Genomic DNA, 25,414 nt, shown 5'->3' with positions numbered 1-25,414 from the left:
ATGTTTTATTTTCTTTAAGAATTTGTTAACGTTTCTTACAACTTCTAATATTCAGCCATGTCATATGGGGCCCTCCAATTTTACTCTTGTCCTTCACTCTGCAAATATAAGGAGTAGAACCGTGCACAAGTCCCAGGGTCTTTGGTAAAAATCCTGATATTGGGGCAGCCTCCCAGGTTACCAGTATCTGATCTCTCTTGTCATACCAGAGCACCATCGTCTGAATCAAAATGGTACCTTCAGGTCAGAGCCAGGTCCATAATTTGTGGGGGTCAAGTGCAGATGAAAATACAAGGTCTGTTTGAAAAAGCTGGAAAAAGTGTTAAAGGTGATAAAATAGGAAGTGTTTTCCTTTCTTCTACAGGCTTTCTCTTAAACCTTCATGGTGTTTTTTATTTTCCATATTTCAGGTCTTCCTAAGTGAAGAAAAATTGAAATTTTAAATGATTAGCATAGATTTTGCCATTCATCTTTATAGTGTACAATATCAATTTTAAATGTGACTTCAAGAGCACTTATCTGTGTAGAATCACTAAAATGACATAATTTTTAAAATTGAAGTATAGTTGATTTAAAATTTTGTGTTGGTTTCAGGTGTACAGCAAAGTGATTCAGTTATATATATATATATATATATATTCAGATTCTTTTCCATTGTAGGTTATTACTAGGTTTTGAATACAGTTCCCTGTGCCATAGAGTAAATCCTTGTTGTTCATCTATTTTATATATAATAGTGTGTATCTGTTAATCCCATACTCCTAATTTATCTCTCTCCCTGCCCTTTCCCCTTTGGTAATCATAAATTTGTTTTCTATGTCTGTGAGTCTGTTTCTGTTTTGTAAATAAGTTCATTTGTATTATTTTTTTAGATTTTTTATTGATATCATATAAAATTTGTCTTTCTTTGTCTGACTTGCTTCACTTAGTATGATAATCTCTAGGTCAATCCATGTTGCTGCAAATGGAAATATTTCATTCTTTTTTTATGGCTGAGTAATATTCCATTGTTTATATGTATCACATCTTTTTTATCCATTCATCTGTTGATGAACACTTAGGTAGCTTCCATGTCTCATAATTTATTTTATAGCTCATACATGGATATTAACAAAGGGAATTGGACAATGAGAGGAAGAATATTGCTGATACCATGAGGTATTGGGTTGGCCAAAAAGTTCGTTTGGGTTTTTCTGTAATATCTTAGGGAAAAACCCGAACGAACTTTTTGGCCAACCCAATAATTCGGTTTGAGAGTTCAGTTTATGAGTTCAGTGAGATACTTACATGGACTTTTGAGTTAATTATGGAAGACTTTGCAGAAATCAGGGAATCCCATAGGAACAGATAGTTCTAAATTTAGAAAATTTAGGCCATCAGTTAGTATGATGTCTTTTTTACCCAGTGGGATATTAACACTAAGGGAATTTTAGTGAAATTAAATGTGAAATGAAAAAGTGGAATAATAATCACTTCTTTATATTTCTTTCTAGATTCATCTCTAAAAACTTCATGCTAGGTATCACAGTTCGTTCTTGCTCATGTATTTAATATGCTTTTTTATCTCTCTTTTTATGTTTTAACAGCTTTATCAAAGTACAATTTACATACCATAAAATTCACCCATTATAACTACAATTCAATAATTTTTAATAAATTTACAGAGTTGTGCAACCATCAACACAATCTCACTTTTGAACATTTTCATCAACCCAAAGAGTTCCCTTGTATCTATTTGCACTGTCCAATTCAGTCCCAGGGAGCCATTGATCTGCTTTCTGTCTCTATGAATTTGCTTTTCTGGAAGTTCGATTTACATCATACAATATTCTAAGTCATTTGTGTCTGACATTTCACTAAGCATAATGTTTTTGAAGATCATTCATGTGGTAGTATGTAAAAGTAATCCATTCCTTTTTGTTAGTGACTAGTGTTCCATTGTATGGATACACCACATTTTGTTTGTTTATCTACCAGTTGATAGGTATTTGGACTGTTTCCAGTTCTGGGCTATTATGAATAATGCTACTATGGTCATTTACATCTTTGGGTGGACGTAAGTTTTCATTTCTCTCAAGTACGTACCTAGGGTTGGAAATACTGGGTTGTATGGTAAGTCTATGTTTAACTTTTTAAAAAACAGCCACATTGGTTCCCAGAGTTTCCAGACTATTTTTCCACCAGCAAAGCACAGGAGATACAGTTTTTTTCATATTCTGGCTAATATTTGGTACAGTCTTTTTGATTATAGCCATTCTAGTTGCTATGTAGTAGTGGTTCATGTAGTTTTAATTTCTCTTTCCCTGATGACTGCTGATGTTGAACATCTTTTCATGTGTTTATCAATCATGTGTATATTTTTCTTTGTGTCTATTCAAATCTTTTGTCTATTTTTTTAGTTGGGTTACTTGGCATCTTATTGAGTTTCAAGAATCCGTTTTACATCCTGAATAAAAGCCCTTTGTCAGATATGTGTTATGTATATTTTATCCCAGCCTGTGTGCTCCCTTTTCATTATCTAGCTGCATATTTTGAAGACCAAAATGTTTTAATTTTGGTGAAATTTGTGAAAAATATCCAGTTTATCAATTCTTTATTTTATGGATTCTACTTTTGGTGTCATATCTAAGAAATATATGTCTAGTCCAAAATCTCAAAGATTACCGTCTATGATTTCTCTAGAAGTTTTGTAGTTTTAACTCTGACATTTTTGTCTGTGATCCATTTTGAATTAATTTTTATATATGGTGTGAATATGAACCAAAGTTTATATTCTTGGCATATGAGTATCCAATTGTCTTGGCACTTTCCTTTCTCCATTGATTTGCCCTGAAATCTTTGCCCCCAAATCTCTTGACCATTAATGCGAGGGTTCAACTTCTTCTATATTATATTTAATCTCCTTTCTCCTACATTAGGAATTCTAGTTCTCAAGGACACAGAGGATGGCTGAATATCCCACAGAACACTTGTGTGTTATCCCATGTTACACCCAGTAGTTTCATAATAGCAATACTTTTTTACTGAAGTATAGTTGATGTACAATATTATATAAGTTACAGGTGTACCATATAGTGATTCACAATTTTTAAATGTTATACTCCATTTATAGTTATTACAAAATTTTGGCTATATACATTGTGTTGTACAATATATCCTTGTAGCTTATTTTATACCTAATAGATTTTACTTCTTACACCCCTACCCCTCTATCGCCCCTACACTCTACCCTCTCCCTACTGGTGACCACTAGTTTGTTCTTTATATCTGTGAGTCTGTTTCCTTCTTATTATATTCACAAATAAGTTTGTTGTATTTTAGATTCAACATATAAGCAATATCATACCGCATTTATCTTCTCTGTCTGACTTATTTCACTTACCATAATAATATTAATAATAGCAATATTAATACTACCAACACCAGTATGATTTTCCATTCATTTTTTTTTTTTCAGATTTTAAAGTTATGTTTTTTTTTAACAGCTTTATTGGAGTATAATTGCTTTACAATGGTGTGTTAGTTTCTGCTTTATAACAAAGTGAATCAGTTATACATATACATATATCCCCGTATCTCTTCCCTCTTGCGTCTCCGTCCCACCTTCCCTATCCCACCCCTCTATGTGGTCACAAAGCACTGAGCTGACCTCCCTGTGCTATGCGGCTGCTTCCCACTATTTTATTTTATCTATTTTACATTTGGTAGTGTATACATATGCCACTCTCTCACTTCATCACAGCTTACCCTTCCCCCTCCCCGTGTCCTCAAGTCCATTCTCTTGTAGGTCTGCGTCTTTATTCCTGTCCTGCCCCTAGGTTCTTCATAACCTTTTTTTTTTTTTTTTTAGATTCCATATATATGTGTTAACATATGGTATTTGTTTTTCTCTTTCAGACTTACTTCACTCTGTATGACAGACTCTAGGTCCATCCACCTCACTACAAATAACTCAATTTTGTTTCTTTTTATGGCTGAGTAATATTCCATTGTATATATGTGCCACATCTTCCTTATCCATTCATCTGTCGATGGACACTTAGGTTGCTGCCATTCATTTTTAAAAGAGATGCACTGAAACACTGACTGGAGGCTCTGGAGCTGGGTGGAGCCTTCCAGATATGGGCTTCACTTCGGTGTGATGTGACTGCTCTGTTTCATTGAGGAACTCCCCAAAGGCCCTGTCTATTGATCTTTCTTCTTGGGCTTCAGTTTGCTCATAAAGGATTCTCCAATCTCTAGCCAAGAGGAAAAAGGGGCTGTACCATAAATACATTTCCACGTAGTCCTCCTTTTCAGTGCTGTGCCTCCTCCCTAATTAAGCCTCAGATCTCTGAGTCCTATGTCTCTCTGGAATGTTTTCATAGAATAGCTGCAGAAAAAGAAGGATAACTCCCCTGCTGCTTAATTGGGTCTAACCGGAGGTGGGCTGGAGCCAGCGCGAATCAGCTCTCTAGACGCAGTGTGTTCATCCCTTCCCAAGTCTGAGTTGTTTGGTAACATTATATTAGTAGCTTGAAATTACCCATGATGGGAGTATGTACACCATGAAAACTGGTAAACAGGGTTTTGTGTGTGTGTGTGTGTGTGTGTGTGTGTGTGTGTGTGGTGGGGGTAGTGAACAGGGGCAAGTAGAGAGCTGGGTACCAGCACACTGTTTGTTCTTGCTTCTTATTAGACAAACTTTCAATAAACTCTCCAGTGTTCAGCCGTATCTGTCACTTTTAGATTTTGGAATTCCAAGGGCTAAATCAGCTTGCTTCTGGGCTGGCTTCCATGTCTCTTGTTTTTCTAAGTCTGTTACAACTTGTCCATTTGCTTTCTATCTTCTTAAACTTTGTGGCTACTATCTCTTTTTCCATTCCTTTTGACCTTGTGAGTTTATCCCTACATGGTTATTTCATAGGATATTGAAAAGAAGCATGCACTGAGCACAAAGTAAATAAGTATTCACTTCACCATATTTAATTTTAAGTCCCCTTTAGTTTTAAAATGTTCTCTTTGACTCTCTACACACATGCAAATACATACGGACACTGGGTCCCATCTTTTTTGCTCCCTCGGATCTACTCTGTAGATATTAAAAGTGGGTTTTTAAAAAGTCATTTTGTGTTTTACGGAAGGATACTGTGAAGAAAGATGTAATGAAATGGGCTCCTCATGTTTAAATGAACAAAACATAACACACTAAGGGACAGGATGTATTCCAAGATGTTAAATGTTAACTACCTCTGGGGGTGGGATTTTCTCTTCTTATTTTTGTTTCTCTATTCTTTCTCATGTATCTACAATAATTCTTCATTTATTTTAGAAATAAGAAAAAAAAGTTATTTTAAGTTGACTAAAACCCACACACACATGCACACAGACACGCATTCAAAAGAAACTGACAAGTGTTAATGTAGAATTATTGGGGGGTTTACTGAGCTCAGAAAGGCAGATGTAACATTAGACCATAATGTGATTCTAAGGTCTAATTCCGAGACATGTTGTGTATTTCTGGCCTGACCCTCATTCCTCATGCATACATACTTTTCGGGGTTTCTAAAAGTACAATATTATTACCTGAGTTGTGGTGCTAAGTGACAAGTTGCAAACTGTTGTCACTTTGAGTTTCACATTTCTCAGAGTAAATGGAGGAAACCATTATTTCTCTTCCTCATCAGGTGAAAATTCCATAAACATTGAGCACACATGTACTGTAACACAAAACCTTTCCATGTGTCAGTATAAACCCCTAGGGTGGCAATATCATTATCCTTTTTTTCTGTAAAAGTGTGGGATTTTGAAACTCAGGACATTGCTTTTTACTCTGAGGAAAATCAGGAAGAAAAAAACTGAAGGGGACCCTCTAGTTTCCTGCCAATTCCAATTTTCTAGCCCCTGTCCCTCCCAGGGATGCCCAGTGTTTTAATTGTAGTAGAATTTTCTAGGCATTTCCTACTGGCTGCAGCTCTGTTAATGACCAACCTGACAGCTTTATTCTTACTTGTTAATGTTAAGAGCACATTTAGATTACATTTGGATGGACCAAGAATGAGTAGCCAGAGTCCATTTTTAGTGACAGCTTTCAAATGCTGCCAAAGATATAAAACCCAGACATGAAAACAGGTAGAATTTGCAGAGGTCAAGGAGTTTGGACCTATATGTCAGCTGTCCACAGAGGACCTGTCTCTGAGATCCCCCCAGGGGATCAGTGGTTGACATCCTTTCTTGGCTACACTCCTGAGGCCAGAAGCCAGAGCATCAGCTACTGGGCAGCGCTGGCCAGAGACAAAGTGTGTTTAGAGGAGTCAGGACAGTTGGCCAAGGACTCCGCCATCCAGGAGTTTGACATATGGTAGGTTAAGAGTAATAAATCTCTTGTTTAAGTGAGAGGTGGTTAGAGTGTCTACTTTGTTCTCAGCAAATCTCTAAGGAGAGAAAAAATTAATTTACAGGATCAAAGGAATGGGACTAGATGCTACAATTAGGCTCCAAGTCCTGAGTGGGCCAGCAAGAGACGAGGTAAGCAGGGAGGCTGTGTGATTCAACTGAGGGCCTCCAGGCTCTGAAGAGGCTCCAGGTTTATTAGAATCGGAGCTGATATGGGCGTGCTTGGCCTTGGGCAGGCTGACAGTGCACACTTGCGTTGTGATTGCTGTGATTAAAGGCGAGGTTAGTGTAAAGGCTCTGTGCTCTGTGCCAATGGGCAGCCGCCCTCTGCCATTCTGGTACCTGAGGGTTTCCTTTAACGGTTCCCAACCTTAATCTTTTCTTTTTCCTCTGAGCTTTTAATTTTTCTCAAAAGTCAATATATATATATATTTTAACATCTTTATTGGAGTATAATTGCTTTACAATGGTGTGTTAGTTTCTGCTTTATAACGAAGTGAATCAGCTATACATATACATATATCCCCATATCTCCTCCCTCTTGCCTCTCCCTCCCTCCCACCCTCCTTATCCCACCCCTCTAGGTGGCCACAAAGCACCGAGCTGATCTCCCTGTGCTATGCGGCTGCTTCCCACTAGCTATCTATTTTACATTGGTAGTGTAGATATGTCCATGCCACTCTCTCACTTTGTCCCAGCTTGCCCTTCCCCCTCCCCATGTCCTCAAGTCCATTCTCTACATCTGCATCTTTATTCCTGTCCTGCCCCCAGGTTCATCAGAACCATTTTTTTTTTACATTCCATATATATGTGTTAACATACGGTATTTGTTTTTCTCTTTCTGACTTATTTCACTCTGTATGACAGACTCTAGGTCCATCCACCTCACTACAAATAACTCAATTTCGTTTCTTTTTATGGCTGAGTAATATTCCATTGTATATATGTGCCACATCTTCTTTATCCATTCATCTGTCGATGGACACTTAGGTTGCTTCCACGTTCTGGCTATTGTAAATAGAGCTGCAGTGAACATTGTGGTACATGACTCTTTTTGAATTATGGTTTTCTCAGGGTATATGTCCAGTAGTGGGATTGCTGGGTCATATGGTAGTTCTATTTTTAGGTTTTTAAGGAACCTCCATACTGTTCTCTATAGTGGCTATATCAATTTACATTCCCACCAACAATACAAGAGGGTTCCCTTTTCTCCACACCCTCTCCAGCATTTATTGTTTGTAGATTTTTTGATGCTGGCCATTCTGACTGGTGTGAGGTGATACCTCATTGTAGTATTTGATTTGCATTTATCTAATGATTAGTGATGTTGAGCATCCTTTCATGTGTTTGTTGGCAATCTGTATAGCTTCTTTGGAGAAAAGTGTATTTAGGTCTTCTGCCCATTTTTGGATTAGGTTGTTTGTTTTTTTGATATTGAGCTGCATGAGCTGCTTGTAAATTTTGGAGATTAATCCTTTGTCAGTTGCTTCCTTTGTAAATATTTTCTCCCATTCTGAGGGTTGTTTTTTCGTCTTGTTTATGGTTTCCTTTGCTGTGCAAAAGCTTTTAAGTTTCATTAGGTCCCATCTGTTTATTTTTGTTTTTATTTCCATTTCTCTAGGAGGTGGGTCAGAAAGGATCTTGCTGTGATTTATGTCATAGAGTGTTCTTCCTATGTTTTCCTCTAAGAGTTTGATAGTGTCTGGCCTTATATTTAGGTCTTTACTCATTTTGAGTTTATTTCAAAAGTCAATATTGATTGAACTTCTTAATCAGGCTAGCTTCTCTTCTTTGAAATTACTTCCCTCTGACAATCTCTTAATAGTAACTAAGGCATCTATGCAGAAAATTAGAAATGTGTTGCCCATCCACCTCCCATGCTCATCCCCCATGCAGTGAGTGGGCACTGTTGGCTGGAGCCCAAGGTTTTGAGAGAAGCAGAGGGATGCCTTCAAGAAAGAAGAAACCATGTTATGTCACTATACCATTCTTGGAATCCATCTCTCCCCCTCCCTCCCGCCACATTTTCCTCTTCTTCTTCTTCCTCTTCCCCTCCTTCTCCTTCTTCTTTTTCCTCTTTCTCTTCCCCTCCTCCTCCTTCCTCCTCTTTTCTTCTTCTTCTCCTCCTCCTCCACCTTCTTCTTCTTCTCCTTCTTCTCCTTCTTCTTCTTCTTCTTCTTCTTCTTCTTCTTCTTCTTCTTCTTCTTCTTCTTCTTCTTCTTCTTCTTCTTCTTCTTCTTCTTCTTCTTCTTCTTCCTCTTCTTCCTCCTCCTCCTCCTCCTCTTTCTCTTCTCCTCCTTCTCCTTCTCCTTCTTCTTCTGAATTTATTAGCTGTTAGGCAAGGGGTTCTGTACTAGGCATTAGAAAGAGATACAGAAATCAGAGCAATATATTGTTTCTGTTCTAAAGAAATACTCAACCTGGTACGAAAGCTGCTAAGACATACTAATGAAAGATTCAGGATTTGGAGTCAGAGAAGCCGAGTTCCAATCTTGCTCTTCTACTTCCTGGCTATAGGTCCTAGGGCAAATTATATACCCTTAATAAACCTGTTTCCTCAGCGGTGAGATGAGGTTAATAATAATAACACCTTTCCTGTATGGTTGCTGTGTGAGGATTAAATGATAAAGAGTGGTGTCTGATACATATTAAGCACTTAAAAATGTTGGCTGTATTTAAGGGAGGTAGGATGAATATACACATCATTTAAATAGTATAAAATTAACATTATATAAGTGAAAAATAATGAAAATGAAATAGCTACAAAGAATCAGTTATTTAAGAACATTTTCAGGAAGGCACCCAGTAGCATACATTTTATGAAATAGGTAATTTACAGTTCAAAAATTCAAAACTAAATTGTGTCCTAAAAGCTCTTCTAGCAAGAGTCAAAAATAATAATATGGTGCTTCATTTGCTTGTTAACACTAAAACTCACTGTTACCTTTAATGCAGCCATATTTGAAGTGAGTGAACAGACCAGTGTCCAAGATAATGTGGACTGGGAAAGACAGAATCTACAGAAAGTGAAACATGTCAGAAGGTGACACCCTCTGTTAGCTGTCAGGAGCATAATCAAGATGCAGTCAGGAGACAACCCCATTGAAAACGTCTTTCCTGTAGAACTTGGTGTTGAAATTGAATATGTGATATTGTAATACATAGAATACTGGGGAATAATGAAAAACAGTGTCTCAGAGTAAGAATATGCCATGTTTTCAGGCTTAAACTGAGAACCAATGGACCTAATTCTAATGAGCAGCTCCTCTTTATTTCCTATTTAATTTAAAAATATAGCTCTGAATATTATGTACTCTTTGAAGGAAAGGAACATGCCTCATACTTTGTCATCTCTCCATGGAACCCAGCAAGGTGCTGAACACTTTGAAGTCCCAGAAGGACTCTTAGAAAAGAGTTAGTAAAAAAGGTCTTGCTTTACAAATGCTAAACTTGAGACCCTCAACAAATATTTTGGTTGATTGTAGAGATGGAGAAGGGTATTTAGGGGAAAAAATATCCAGAAGAATATACGAGGCAACATTTTTTGTTTTGACCCATAGGGAGATTGCTGATAGAGAATTTGATAGATTATTTCATTGCATACAAAGAAATTTTGACTGTTGGTCCAGATGCATTTTTCAGCACATTTTGGAAAAAGATGGAATCTCTTTTATCTGCATACTGGAGCTCAGTTCACAGGGACTGGAGTGAATGATGGAATCAAGTTTCCTGCCCAAGCAAGGCTGAGAACAGGCTCTTGCAGCTGAAATAATCTCATCAGGTCAATAGAATAATTATTAATATCTGCAGAGTATTTTACAGACTACTCATTTCTTCAAGAAATGTTTATTTAGCATCTTCTATGTTCTATATTTAGCTACTACATACTATATTTATTTGTAACAAAGAAATAATAACTGCATATGTTGAGAAGTCTCTATGTCCTATACTTTTCTTTTCCGAGCTTCTTATTTATACTCATTGGATCCTTACAACAACCTTCCCACATAGGTAGTATTACCTGCATATTACAGGTAGTAAAATTGAGGCATAAAGAGATGAGGCATCTTGCTCTGTGACCCACAGCTCATAAGTAACAGAGCTGATGATATTTAAACCCAGGTGTGTGTTTGTCAGGCTCTAAGACACTTATGCTCCATGATAGCTACCTTCCGGGGGCTCGTGATACACAAGGAACACCAATAAAAATGCAATTGTGATGTATGATAGGAACTAACACAGAGTTATGTGAAAATATGTATGATTTATTTATTCCTTAAATGTGCATGCGCTTTATTCACAATGCTGCAAATTCTCATGACTTTGTAAGTTATTGTAGTAGTCGCTTCCGAACATTAATATTCTCTTTTTCAATCTCTTGCTCTATTTTTGGTGGAGGAAATGACTTTAGAGTAGGTTTAACTGACAATTAAAATTATCAGAGTAATAAGTGAGTGAGCTAGGATTCAAACACAGGGTTGTCAAGTGTCAAAAACTACCTTCTACTGCTTTTTGAAGTGCTCGGAGTCTTTGGTGCTATGAGATGATAGGAAGGGTTTACTCAACCCTGCCTGGGGGAGTCCTGGCTGACAAAGTAGCTCTTGGACTAAGGTTTGCAGGATTAGAAGCCCAGTAAGTGAATGAGAGGATGGAGGGCATCTCAGATTGTAGAGTCAGCACATGCAAACTCTCCCGGGAGAGAAAAGTAGAGCTGATTTGGGGAAGAGCACTTCATTTGCTACGGCTGTTGACATGCAGTGGCTTTGATTTCCCACGACATCATAAAGAAAGCACCGGCACAGTTCAGAGAAGTTAAGAAAGTAATGTTGACTCTAGGAGAATTAGATAAGATCTCAAAGGAGTGACATTTGAGCCTTGGAGAATGAGTAAGAATTGGACAGATGGAGATGGAGAGGAAAAAGCATTCCACATGTCAGGAATAATGTTAGAAAGGGAATAAATAAATATTCAGTCTGTGAACAGAAGTCAAGACTAATCACTCAGTTTGACCAGACTTGGGGAAATAAGACTGAGAAGGATACTTTGCCAGATCTGGGAAAGCCTTGACTATGGGCACAGGAATTTTATTTTACTTGCAGAAATCACCAGAGGAGAGACATGAACACAACTGTGCTTTAAGATGTTGGAAGTTGATATAGAATTAATTTATAACACCCTTTAATAATAAAAGCCATTGTTGGAATAATTTGGTAAAAATTAACACTAAGACAAATAACCAAACTGAATTTTGTATCACATTTTTTAGTTTATGACCCATTTCAGCTAAGGATTCATTTGATCCTTAAGCAATTTTGGATGCAGGCAGATGAGGAACCTTGAAAAACAGAGATTTTAGGAGATGTTCCAAAACTCACCCTCTTCTTACAGAGTGCATTCAGATCTTCTGACTCCAAGCTCCCTATCGTCTGAGGATTGTTATGGTAGGCATTGGTATTTTACATTTCTTTCTTTTCTTCTTTAGATCATCTTGTTGTTCCCACAAAGAAATTGATAAAAGTCTGCAATGTCTATTTCAGCATAAATGATAAAAGCTAATATTAATGATTATTATATATCAGGCACAATGATAAATGTTCTCTGTGAATGAGATAAATTAATTGTAACAGCTATCCAACGTAGGTACCTTTTCCATTTTATAGATAGTTTGCCCCAAGTACTTGAAGCTATTAAGTGACAGAGTCTGGATTTGAACTCATGGAGTAGGGTTTCTGTGTGTATTGTATCACCGTGCCTTACCATTTTTCCAAAAGCAAGAGTTTTTTGAGGGTTTGGTTAATATAAATGCAAAGTAAGCAACATTTTAAAGACAATAGAATTATTTCCGGGCTTGACAGGATATGCATGACAATACTTCGCAATAATAATCATAATATAAATCTATACATTGATTTATTTGAAAGTAACAGTTCAGATGTATAGGTTTTCCAGGGGCTGTTGAGATGATCGTTGTAGCATTTTGATCCCTTTATGAGCACCTTCTAGCCAACCTAGAGTTGTGCAGTGGTGGGAGTAAGAAGAAGGCAATGGTTTATAGGAACTATTCCCAATGGTCTTAGCGGTTGGTAACAAGTGTCTTAAATTCATTCTTTATAAAATAAAGAAAGCAGAAATAATCTCTAAGAAACTTTCTGATTGTAGACAAAAGCATCCAGTATTCTCTCTTTATCTGCTTTCTCTTTACATCATTATATCAATAGGTATATCCACCCACTGATGTGATACCTGCCACGGGCATCAGATCCAGCTTGTTGAACTATTTTCCCAGAGTGACTTATATAATCATGAACAGGTCACAAATCATGAGATCTTAGGGTCTGGGCTTGTCCACTAATAGAAAATTAAATTTTGCTGATGGAATAATTTGAGCCACATCTGAGTAATCGTCTATCTAATTTATGGTTTTAAAAAGATAAAAGGAGGCATCAAGATGAGAAAGAGAATAACCAAGATGATTCATGGAAAATGAATTTGAAAACGTGTGGCAGAGCTTAGAAAGCTGGGAAGAGCAGTAGCTTTTTTTCCCCCTTTTTTCTTTTCTTTTTTTTTTGTTAGCCAAAACTTGTCTCTTTCCTTCTAATCCTCCCTCCCCTCCTTGCCTGCTTTATTCAAGAGAACTATCAACGTGCAAGTTCAGGTTCTTTGTAGTTGTCAAGTCAGTTAAGGCAGGACCCAAGTGCTCAATGAGCTTAAAATCTACCTTTGGAAAGAGACTGCAAGCCTCTGTTATACATAGGAAGCAGTCTCTGGGAGGTAGAGTTTTTTTATTTTTATTTATATTTATTTATTTATTTTTATTGGCGTATAGTTGTTTTACAATGTTGTGTTAGTTTCTACTGTACAGCAAAGTGAAGCAGAGTTCCCTGTGCTATACAGCAGGTTCTCATTATTTATCTATTTTATACATATTAGTGTATACATGTTAGTCCCAATCTCCCAATTCATCCCACCCCGCCTTTCCCCCTTGGTGTCCATATGTTTGTTCTTTACATCTGTGTCTCTATTTCTGCCTTGCAAACCAGTTCATCTGTACCATTTTTCTAGATTCCACAAATATTTGTTAATATGCAGTATTTGTTTTTCCCTTTCTGACTTACTTCACTCTGTATGACAGTCTCTACGTCCATCCACATCTCTACAAATAACCCAATTTTGTTCCTTTTTATGGCTGAGTAATAAAAATAATAATTTTTTCGGCTGCGTTGGGTCTTCGTTGCAGTGCGTGGGCTTTCTCTAGTTGCGGCGAGCCGGGGGTACTCTTTGTTGTGGTGCTTGGGCTTCTCATTGAGGTGGCTTCTCTTGTTGCGGCGCATGGGCTCTAGGTGTGCAGGCTTCAGTAGTTGCAGCACGCAGGCTCAGTAGTTGTGGTGCACGGGTTTAGTTGCTCCGTGGCATGTGGGATCTTCCTGGACCAGGGATCGAACCCATGTCCCCTGCATTGGCAGGTGGATTCTCAACCACTGCGCCACGAGGGAAGTCCCTGGGAGGTAGAGATTTTTAAAATGAAGGTGTTAATAGTCTAGGAAGTCAGAAGCTCCAAACGAAATGATCTCTGCAACAGCTGATATCCAATAAAAAGGGAGGATGGAAAATGTCACTGGAATTTTGATAAGAATTGCACTGAATCTGTAGATTGCATTGGGTAATATGGACATTTTAATGATATTAATTTTCCCAATCCATGAGCATCAAATATCTTTTCATCTATTTGTGTCTTCTTCAGTTTCTTTTATTACTGTTGGTGGGCGTGTAAATTGGTGCGGCCACTATGGAAAACATTATGGAGGTTCCTCAAAAACTTAAAAATAGGTCTACCATATGATCCAGCAATTCCTCTCCTGGGTATCAATCTGAAGAAAATAAAAACACTAATTTGAAAAGATATTTGCACTCCTATGTTTACTGCAGCATTATTTACAGTAGTCAAAATATGGAAACAACCTAAATGTCCACTGATGAGTAAATGGATAAAGAAGATGTGATATGTATAAACAGTGGAATACTACTAGGTTATAAAAAAGATTGAAATCTTGCCATTTACATCAACATGGATGGAGCTTGAGGGTATTAGGCTCAGTGAAATAAGTCAGACAGAGAAAGACAAATACCACATGATTTTACTTATATGTGGAATCTAAAAAACAAAACAAGGAAACAAACAAAACCCAGACTCATAGATACAGAAAACAAATTGGTGGTTGCCAGAGGGAAGGGAATGCGGGTGGAGTGAAATGGGTAAAGGGGGTAGGTACAAACTTCCAGTTATAAAACAAATCTTGTGGGGATATAAAGTACAGCATGAGGAATATAGTCAATAATATTATCATCACTTTGTATGGTGACAGATGGTAAGTAGACTTATTTGGTAATCATTCCACAATGTCTACAAGTATTGAATCACTATGTTGTACACCTGAAACTAATATAATATTGAATGTCAAATATATAAATATATACATACATATATAAGTGTATGTGTGTGTATATATATATATATGTATATAGATGGCTTTCTTGGGCTTTTGTCTCAGTGACTCCTACACTGGAAATCAGGTAGAGTCTCCCCACTCCACATGGCTCTTGTTTTTCACCCATCAATATGAATACACAATCCCACCCCAGGGGCTAAGCCTCCTCCTTCCCAGCCACCATTTGCTTAGAAGAGTCTGGATTTTGCCAAAATGAAAAATACTGATATTTTAAGAATTCAGGTTCACAGAAAGGACACGTATGGGCCTGAGGCTTGTCCTCTTGCCTAGGGGTGAAAAGCTAAAATCTTCACACATTCTTCACACATTGAAGATTAGCTTTGAGTGTCATGATTTGGGGCAAAACCAATAGGTCTTACTGTCAAGGAAATCCCCATGCCACTGTTCTTCAACTTTGAACGGAGCAAGTTGCTAAACCTTGATAACCCTCCATTTCTTAATCTGTAGAAAGAGAATAAGACTTCTTGGTCTTCAGGATTGTTGTGTAGAGGAACTAAGTTTGCTTGGCAAAGTAGGTATAAGATGATGCCTGGTCTACACTTGTTGGTTCTCTTCACCCTTCCTCATAAATACCTCATTTCACTGTGAAGAATGGGAAGAGCTTTAAGACAGAGTGAAGTGGTTAAAGTTGCCATAGGTCTGGGCATTGTGAACCCAAGTCCCATACATATGGCCAATAGTCATTGAAAGAATATCTCTGTTTTTCCAACCTCTCCTCCTTCCTCCAAACATCCGTAGTTTATTTGTGAACTTTTTGCACTTGTGTTAGGTGTTTGTGAAGAGAGAAAGGAGGAGAAAGGTAAATGGTCAGTTCTTGTCTTGGAAAACCTACTGTACTCTCGTATCCAAAACTGACCTTGTAGTACAGCTTCTAGGATCAGGCTGTGTTTTGGAACATGAGTCCAAGCTGAAGGGGGAAACTCAAGTGCTAGAAACAATCTGATCTGACTGAGGGAACCATGACTTTTTCCCTCTCTGTCGAAGGCAAGCTATCTGGTTATCTTCAAAAAAGTATTATTCTAATCTGCATAAATTTACCCAAGTATAGATTATTTTTTTTTCTCTTTATAGAATCATTTAAATCATGGAAAAAAATTTTTAAGCATAATGTTGGTCCAACAAAATGGAGTGCCAGAATTCTGGTTGCATGTTGACCCTGGCAAGAGATATCTGTCCAAAATGTGCTGATCACTTGAAATCTCCCTCCTGGTTTGGAGACCCGGTTCCCTGTTTTCCAGTCAGGGTGCTACCACTTCATTTTGGGTGTGCTGAGATCTCATGAGTTTCCTTTATTCAGTGTGTGAAACCCAGTGCCAGGTATATACCAACACATATTTTCGGATTTGTTTCTCCCTTTGCCATTTTTACTTTTATACAAGGGAAAGAGAGGGAAAGAGTAGAGGAGATGATTAAAAAAAAAATGCATGGAGTGAAGAAACTTTGGCCAGGAGTGGAATTTTCATGATCCTTTGGGTTATGGTTAGCTATATGCTGGTTAGAAAGTGGAAAGACCAAGTAAAGACAAATGCCTGTAAAAAGCTAAAAAAAAAAAAAAAAATTAAATAAATTTTGGGAGAAGCTCTTCTAGTACAAGGGCTTTATGGTAGAAATGTGTTGTGCCTTCTAGAATAGTAATAAAACTGTATTTCCAAATGGAATGGAACTGCTGGAATGAGACAGGACTTGGAATGGAAACACCTGGACCCGAGTTCTCGCTTTGCTGACTTATAACAGTGCTTTTCCAGGCAAGTCTCTGGCCATCTTCTTCATTTATAAATGATTGCATCTACCTAAATGACCTTTAATATGATTTCCAACTCAGAAGACTCCATGATCCTAACTGAGGCTTCCTCTCCAAACTCCACGTATAGGGCCTTTTCAGTTCTCTGCTTTATGATTCTGAATGAAGGTCTCACTTCCACTTCACCACTGTGTGGAAAGGGAGGAGAAAGGTCTGGAAAGGGACTTTGGGTTGTTAACTGCCATCTGGCACAAAGAACAGCTGTACTACCAGAATTTCTTCTTCCTAAAAAAATACAATGTGTGGAAGTGGACAGAGAAAGACCACGGAGTAGAAGGGCTGGAGCCTTTGGAATGTTTGCTTTATTTAGCCCCCAACGATTGGCAGCCAGCTGTGACATTATTACTCAGGGCATCTATGTTGCCACTCAAAACATTTGTTGCAAGTGCTCAAAAGAGAACAGTGGGCCTGTGTAGCTCTGTTTTCTCTCTCTCCTAAGGGGTGGGGAGGGATGCTTACACAACTTGCTTTGAAGAATATTAGTGGTTCGAATCAGGGTCTGGTGATGGCCCATAGAATTTCTCTAACTCCTCATGTGGTCTCATTTTAAGAAAAATGCTTTCCTCCTTCTGATATATTTATAGCGTATGCTTACTGTCCAACAGAATCATAACTTCAACACCAAGACATAACTACAATTTGGAAAAAGATTTCATAAGAAATAGATCAGTAAGAAGCCAAAGGGGGCTGGGAGGTAGGAGATACATACATCCACATAGGAAAACAGACCTGGAGAAGTTAAGCAACCTTTGCGACATGTACAGATTCTTTATACTACACCACACTTCCTCCGGGGCTCAGTTAAATCTTTCAGAAGAGTGGAAGCACTGTTGGCACTCAAAAGCTAAAGTCAGGACTTGGGATAAGGCAATGTTGTTCTCTAGTTCTGAGAGAAGAAAAGAATCACAGTGCACACCAGGAAAATAATTTTGGAAACTTAGTTAATTGTGAAGGTGATACTGAGCCAGCTTGTGGCTAGAGACAAAGGAAATATTGTTCACTTCCCATAAATGATTTCCCATATGTAAAGCAAGGCTGATCCTAGCAGGCGACTTCAGAGATGTGGAAACATTTAATCACATATGAATAAATCTTGCAAATACTTTAAAAAAATGCAAAATGTAACCTTTAAAGTAAAATCATGGCTGTCACATTTTGAGACTGAAAGCTCTAAAAGTAGAGCTTGTTTATAGCAACCACAAAGGCCAGGAACCTGTGGTTTTATTGGACTTCTCATCCCAAGAAAATATTTACACTTGGAGGAGATGATGTGTTTTTAACTATAAAAGCCATACGTAGAATATTTGTGGAGAATGTTGAAAATAAAAATGTTCTTTTCCCTTCAGGCTGGCAAAATTGACAGTTCTGCTTAAGGCATCAAAAAATAGGTAAAATAAAGAATTGTGTTCCTTTTAAATGGGTGAAGTTTTAAAAGTCTTAGTGGGGAGGTGTTTGGTTGATTGCCATGAAGGAAGAAAGATCTTTGGGGAGTGTCCTGCTTTCTATTGCCACAAAATTCCAGTCACTAGAGTTATTGGAAGCTCAGATACATGAGAGGGAGAGAAAAGAAAACCACAAGACAGAATGAGAAAAAAAATAGTTAGCGTAGATAGAGCTCAACAGACCATAGGCGAAATGGAATAAATGAACATTGTAGGGAAATAAAGCCAATTTGGGGGAATTTAACAATGCTTGCCATTCAATCATTGACAATCCAATTTTTAAAAAAGCCAATTACTGATTTAGGGATCAATTGGTTTGTGGAAAGAAAAGGACGCCAGACAAAACATTTGCCTTTTGCATTAGCCATTATGCCATAAAATAAAGTTTTTATTTTAAGCGGAAGCATCCAGGCTTCTAAATAACAGAGGCAGCAATAAAACAAAAGCTGCAAGCTGGGGAAAGTGATCCAGAAAAGGATGTGGCAACACATGCTGGTATTTTGTCCTAACAAAAGTAATATCCAAATGCACTAAAATGAAAGGAGCCAGACCCCTGCCTTAATATTCCCTATTGCTTCTCTCACTTTTATAGTTTCTGAATGCCTCTCTGAAGAATATAAGGCCAACCCCATGACAAAACTATATAAAAACCTTCTCAAACTATTGCTGGACTGACATTTAATTGTAGCAAATGTAGCAAATATTGCTTGGAATATAGAAATGAATGATCCCAAGAATTCAGTGTTTTTTTTTATTGATTATACTGGTGTGAATTAAAAAAAATCACTGATGTGATTATATATATGCTTCTCTCTCTCCAGTTCCTGACACAGAGCTCCTAAAATCCTTGTAGTTTCCTCTTCTAACGGGGTGACTCTTGGTGGGCTCCTGGGTGGGGTCTGGTCATGAGAAAGACCAAGCCATGATTAGAAGTTTGGAATTTTCAGCACACACATGGCTCCCAACCCCCGGAGAGGGGAGAGGGCCTGGAAGTGGAGATAATAATCGATCATGCCGGTGTGATGAAGCCTCCATAAAAGTCCCTACAGTATGGTGTTTGGAGAGCTTCCAGGTTGGTGAACATGTCCAAGCTGGGATGGTGACACACCCAATTCCATGGGGTACCTGCAATCGGAACCCTTCTGGACCTCACTCTATATATCTCTTCGTCTGGCTGTTCATCTCTATCCTTGATCATAGCCTTTATTATAGAGTACACTGATTAACATAAGTATTGTCTCTCTGAGTCTGTGAGCTGTTCTAATAAATTATAGAACCCAAGAAGCGGGGTGTGGGAACCCCAATTTATAGCTGGTTGGCCAGAAGTACAGGTGACAATCTGGGATTTTCGACTGGCCTCTGAAGTGTAGACCGCCTGTGGGACTGAGCATGTAACTCATGGGGTCTGACACCAACTCTAGGTACACTGTGTCAGGACTGGGTCAAATTGCTGGTTACCCAGCTGGCGTCAGATAATTGGTGGGTGTGGGGAAATCCTCACATCTGATATCAGAAGCCTTGTGAGTGTGAGAGTAAAGGAAAACAGTGAGTTTTTCCTAGACAAATGAGATATTTATTTTCACGGTGTTTGCTGGACCACACTGGGACTTGATTGGAATAACAAATGACAAAAGGCCGCAAATCCAGCAAAAGCGGGGGCACCTAAAGCTTCACGTTAATTGGAACGAGTTAGCAGGGGACATTTTTCCATATGCCCGTGTGACTTCTGTTCTGGCTCAATTCCTTGGCCAGATGTGTGTAAACTAGAGCAGGTACTTGTAAAAGTGGGAGAATCCACTTCAGAGAGGTTGTGCTAATGAGAGAAGACATTCATTTACCTGTGTGAGCTGTGGAAAAATATTGCTCCTCTATACCTCATAATTGTAAATTTTAACACTTTCTTTAAGTCTGGAGATGGGCCTCTCCCACCAGCCCCCCTCCTACTGCCGAGTTAAATGGACTGAGGGAATTAGCTTCCTTTAGCTGTTACATCTAAAAGAATCCCTGCCCAACCCAGCTTATGGCTGTCTTTATAGCCCTCTGAATGGCAAACTGCTACCTTTTTTTTTTTTAACATTTTATTTTGAAATAGTTGTAGATCCATAGGCAGTTGCACAGAAATGTACAAGGAGATCTTGTGCGCCCTTCACCAAGCATCCCGCAATGTTAATGTCTTACATAAGACATTATAGTACAATATTAAAACTAGGAAATTGATATTGTACAATTCCATTATCACCAGTTATACATATCTCATTGTGTGTATGTGTGCATGTGACTCTATGCAGTAACCACCACCATAATTAGCTACTTTACCATCACCATAAGGGTCCCATCTATCTGCTGTCCCTTTATAGCCAGCCCCTATCCCTAATCCCAGGCAGCCCCTAATAGGTTCTTCATTTTATAATTATGTTATTTCACAGAAGTGAACTAAGAGTGGAATTATATGCTGTTCAAACTTCTACCTTGAATACATAACAATGTCTTACCCATGGCAGTTTTTGATGGAGTGTCAGCTGCGGGCCTAGCGCTTTTCTTATTGCTTCACATATATTGTCTCATTTAACGCTCACAACAGTGTTAAATTAAGAATACTCACTAGTTTACAGATGGGAAAACTGTTGTTCAGAGAGGTAAGTGCATCCAAGCTTACACACCTAGCAAACACTGTGATGTACTCACATGGGGCCCATGGGTTGACACCCAAGCCCACATACCTCTGCTACTCACTGTTTTAGAAAAGAGAGATTACCTGTAGTTTGAAAATACTCAATATTCCAATTTCCTTCCCAATAAAAATCATCAAAGGGAAAGCTAATCAACATCTTCTTTATTGTCAAAGTACATGTAAGATAGAGGGAAAATTATTGTTTGGGCATGGGTTGAAAATGGATGAAAATAATGGCCCAAGAGCTACACAAATTTCAGACCTTTGGATACCACCTTTAACATTTTTGCTGTAGCTTTGTAATACCTGCATTACTACTTACTTTACATGGACTTTTTTTTTTTTTTAACTTAAAAATGTATTTATAAACAAAAATTTATATCATGGTGCTGTATGGAAAACTAGCATCATGTATTGTAAGTAAAACGTAACCAGAAAAATATATAATGAAAACATGGCAAATTTATTATGTTTTAGCTCCCTCCATTTTTGGATTTCCTCCCTCAGTTTCTAGCCTCTCTTCTCCCTCAAGCTCCTTTCTCTCTCTCCCACTACACCGGAAGGACAGAGGTTTTCTGTTTGAATTCTCTTAGGAGTATCATCAGGGTAAACATCTTGAAAAATGAATGGCACTCTGGTTCACTTCCCTTCTTTCATGTTTTGACTCTTTCCCCGTTGCTACTGACTCTTGCATCATCTTCAGTGCCTTTAAAAAGTTGTCTTTGGTGTTAAGAGTTTGCGACTGAAATTTGCAGAAGGATAATTCTGACACAAGCTACTCTGCCATGATCAGAAGCTAGAACTTCCGTTTTATCATAGTTAGAAATAGATTTCTGTGTTTTTGTTTGTTTGCTGGTTTGTGTGCATAATATCTATCTCTTCCATGAAACTCTAAGCACAGGAAATGAATGTTATAAAAAGAGGTCCTCAGGAAAAATTCTCATTTGTCACAAGCTCCTTCTGACTGACCTTAACTGTCTTGGCCTATTTTTTTTTGTCTTGGCCTATTTTAACTGCCTCACCTTGATTTCAGGAGTAATATTAATAAATTGTTCATTCTTTATCCATTTTGATTATTATATATGAAAGTTATAATGCAAGAAATCTTTAATCAGAATGCAACAACAGGGACTTCCCTGGTGATCCAGTGGTAAAGAATCCACCTTCCAATGCAGGGGACGTGGGTTCGATCCCTCATCAGGAAACTAAGATCCCACATGCCACAGGGCAACTAAGCCCTCACACCATAACTACTGAGCTTGCGTGCCTCAACTAGAGAGCCTGCGTGCCTCAAACTAGAGCCCACACACCCTGGAACCCGCGCACCACAACTACAGAGCCCACGCGCCTTAGAGCCTGTGCGCTGAAACTAGAGAGGGAAAACCCACACGCCATGATTAGAGAGAAGCCCGACTGCCGCAACGAAAAATCCTGCATGCCTCAACAAAGATCCCACATGCTGCAACTAAGACCCGATGCAGCCAAAAATAAATAAATAAATAATAAATAAAACTTAAAAAAAAAAGAATGCAACAACATAAAACACACATGAAATGAGGCTAGAATAATAATCTTTTATAATCACTTAAAATGAGCAAAGTATATTTTAGCTCTAAATGTTATGAACAGAAACATGAGTTGAGGGCTGGTGTTGTCCAAGAAAAGGGGATCCCAAATAAAGGGACTGTGTCCAGTACAGTGTTGCCTTCTGGAAGACAGGGAGGAGAGCTCCCTGGTCAGAGGCTGAGATGCCCCACACCGTTAGTACTTCACGATGGCCAGGTGGATATTTGCGCAAGCTACTCTAAGACCCAGAAGTCTCACAGACAACTTTTCAGGTGGAGTTCTCTGAGGAACAGCCTTACTGTCTGCTCCCTGAGCCTAAATCCTAAATCCACTTCAGCCAGTGGTCTCAGAGGGTTCCTTTCTCCCTTGGTGACCTCACAGGCAAACGGAGCAGAAGTAGTATTGGTTATATTCTTTCCCCCTTCCTAACCATCTCTTTTCTCTACTCTGAATCTATAAGGAATTGAGGGGTGGGAAGGGGTGACAATAATACATTTAGGAAAACTACAGGTACCTCTCTACTTACTCTTTGATTCTTCCCTGAGAAACTCAGAGTAAAAATGGGATGCTTTTAAAACAAAGTTGGGGTGCTTTAATTAGTAGATTGGAAAATGATTCAAACCCTGACAGTATGTTCAGGGACTGACTTGTTGGGTTGGTTCACTTCTTTCCTCATAGGGTTTAGCATGGTGGTTGACTCATTGTAAGTGCTGACTGTTATTCATTTGGTAAATGAATCAATGAATTTAGGGAAAAAATATACCAAATGAGCTTTGGTATATTATCTTAGCTTGTGTGCTTAAGGCAACCCCTGTTCTCAGAAAATTTATAAATCAATGGGGAAGTCAGACAGCTAATAAAATACCATGAGTGTTATGATAAGAGGTGCACAAGGTACAAGGGAACATGGGGCAGGGGGACCTAGCTTGTTTTGGGGAACGTGTCCTTAAAAAAGTAACTTTCAGCTGGTCAATTGAAGAGGCGTAAGAGTTAGCCCAGATAAAGTGAGAAAAAGTTCCCAGCAGGGAAGGCACCATTTGCCAAGAATCAGTGTGGGGAATGAGCATGAAGCATGGTAGACTTGGAAAGCTGAGAAAGGGTAAAAGAGCTTATGTGAGGAACACTGGTATGAATGTGCAGGGAAGGGAGGCGGGAACCAAGTCACGCAGGCTTTGTATAGATCAACAAGTTTGAACTTCTGGGCAGAGGACAATCTGCGAACAATCTGTATTTTAGAAAGATGACTCAGGCTGCAGTAGAATCTGTTGGTTGGGAGTCCATTTGGAGGTTTCCAGACTTAAGAGGATTTCCACTGACTTTGCGCAGAGAAGAGGCCGCAGGGATGAAGGGAAATTGACATATGTAAGACATATCAATGAGTTAGAGTCAACAGTGTTTGGACGTGGGCTGCATGTGGCAGGAAGGAGGAGGAGGGCAAGAGAAAGGTTCAGGATGGTATCTAGGTCGTGCAGTGGTCTTGGATTGAGGATCTAAGAGAGAGGTCTGGGCAGGTTCTTCTAGACCGTCCATCCCATGCCACACAGAAGGCTGTGCTTGCTCTCCAATGTAGCTCATCTAAAATAATTTGATGATCACCGAAATTGTTCTCTTTCAATCTGATTTTCCATTTTATTTGGCTCAATTCCACTCTTTGATGCTTCCTTTCCCGACTGTGGGTCTCCAATGCATTGCTTTTTTCACTGTGGGAAGAAAATGCTTCTGAAGTTCCAAACCAATCCCTGAAGCAAGATGAACAATCAAAGACACTCTCAAACGCACAAACCCTCACGGGATTTAGGTGGATTAGCTAGTTTAGTCCTGAGGCATATGACACACCTGTGCATTGCCACAAACAGTTTAGAAATAAAACCCATTCGTGACCTGCAGCAAGGCCTTCGAACCTGAATGTTCTCTTTCTGGTATTTAACACCTGGGCCAAAGCTGAGAGCACATATCTCCTTGAATTTTGCATCCTGGGCCCCTCACTTGCTTCATCCTAATTCCAGATTTGTTTAACATGTCTCCAAATAGTTCATAGGCATATAAGTGGAGTTTAGATTGTTTTGATGGAGGGGTGTTTTTAGGAGGGTGATCTGAGTGGCTAAATTCATGTTGGTGGAATAACAATTCTGGTGAATTTAAATCATGTCGATGAGGTAGACAGAATCCCTGGCAGCTGCGCTATGAATATTGCCCTGAGAAGCGCTGCTATTAGAATCTGATACCACAGCTGTGGGCGTGAGCTGGAAGGCTCCCAAAAGGCTTTCTAAGGGCTCTGCCTCTACTGAGTGCTTTTTGTTCTTAGTGCTTCTAAACTCAACGATTGAGCTTTGAGTAGTATTGAGTGGTTCTTGTGATTACTTGTATGCCATTGTTAGTACTGGCTTGTCAACACCTTGAAGGGCAGAGCATTTTCTGTTTGTTCTGAAAATTACTCAATAATAAATCCTTAATTATATAGCAGTATGGCTTTTTGAAATATTGAGTGATGCACTGCTGTTGTTTTATGTTGCTTTCATGCTAAATCTTATGGTGCGTATGGCCTTCAATCAATAAATGCAAATGGCGTAATGGAATCCCACTTGAGTCTGCCATTAATTATCTCACAGATATCTTCATTGCAGGGCTGGTGATATGGGCCAACATTCAAGACAGCTAGAAAAAAATATCCACTAAAGTTTCTTTATTTGGAGGGAATTTATGATCTATAGAGACACATGAATCATGTATATATACACACATCCACTTTCATGTACCTATGTCTATACTCACTCATACATATTTACATAAAACCACCTGTGTGGATAAATAGACATAAACATGCAAATATATATTATAGATATGGACATATATGCATATGTATGTATGTATGTATATATAGATATAGATACATGTATACACACCTCAAATATATATGTGTACTGTATATGAATCTTTTGGTTGTAAGTAGCAGGAAACTCGACCCAAATAGACCTGAACCATAAAAGGAATTTATTTATTCTCAAAGTTTTGGTTTCTTCCATCTTTCCTCCAGATCCGAAAGCTAGTCCTC

Source organism: Eschrichtius robustus, chromosome 4, assembly GCF_028021215.1.
Source record: "Eschrichtius robustus isolate mEscRob2 chromosome 4, mEscRob2.pri, whole genome shotgun sequence".
NCBI classification, from domain to species: Eukaryota; Metazoa; Chordata; class Mammalia; order Artiodactyla; family Eschrichtiidae; genus Eschrichtius; species Eschrichtius robustus.
Note: the sequence above shows the minus strand (reverse complement) of the source record.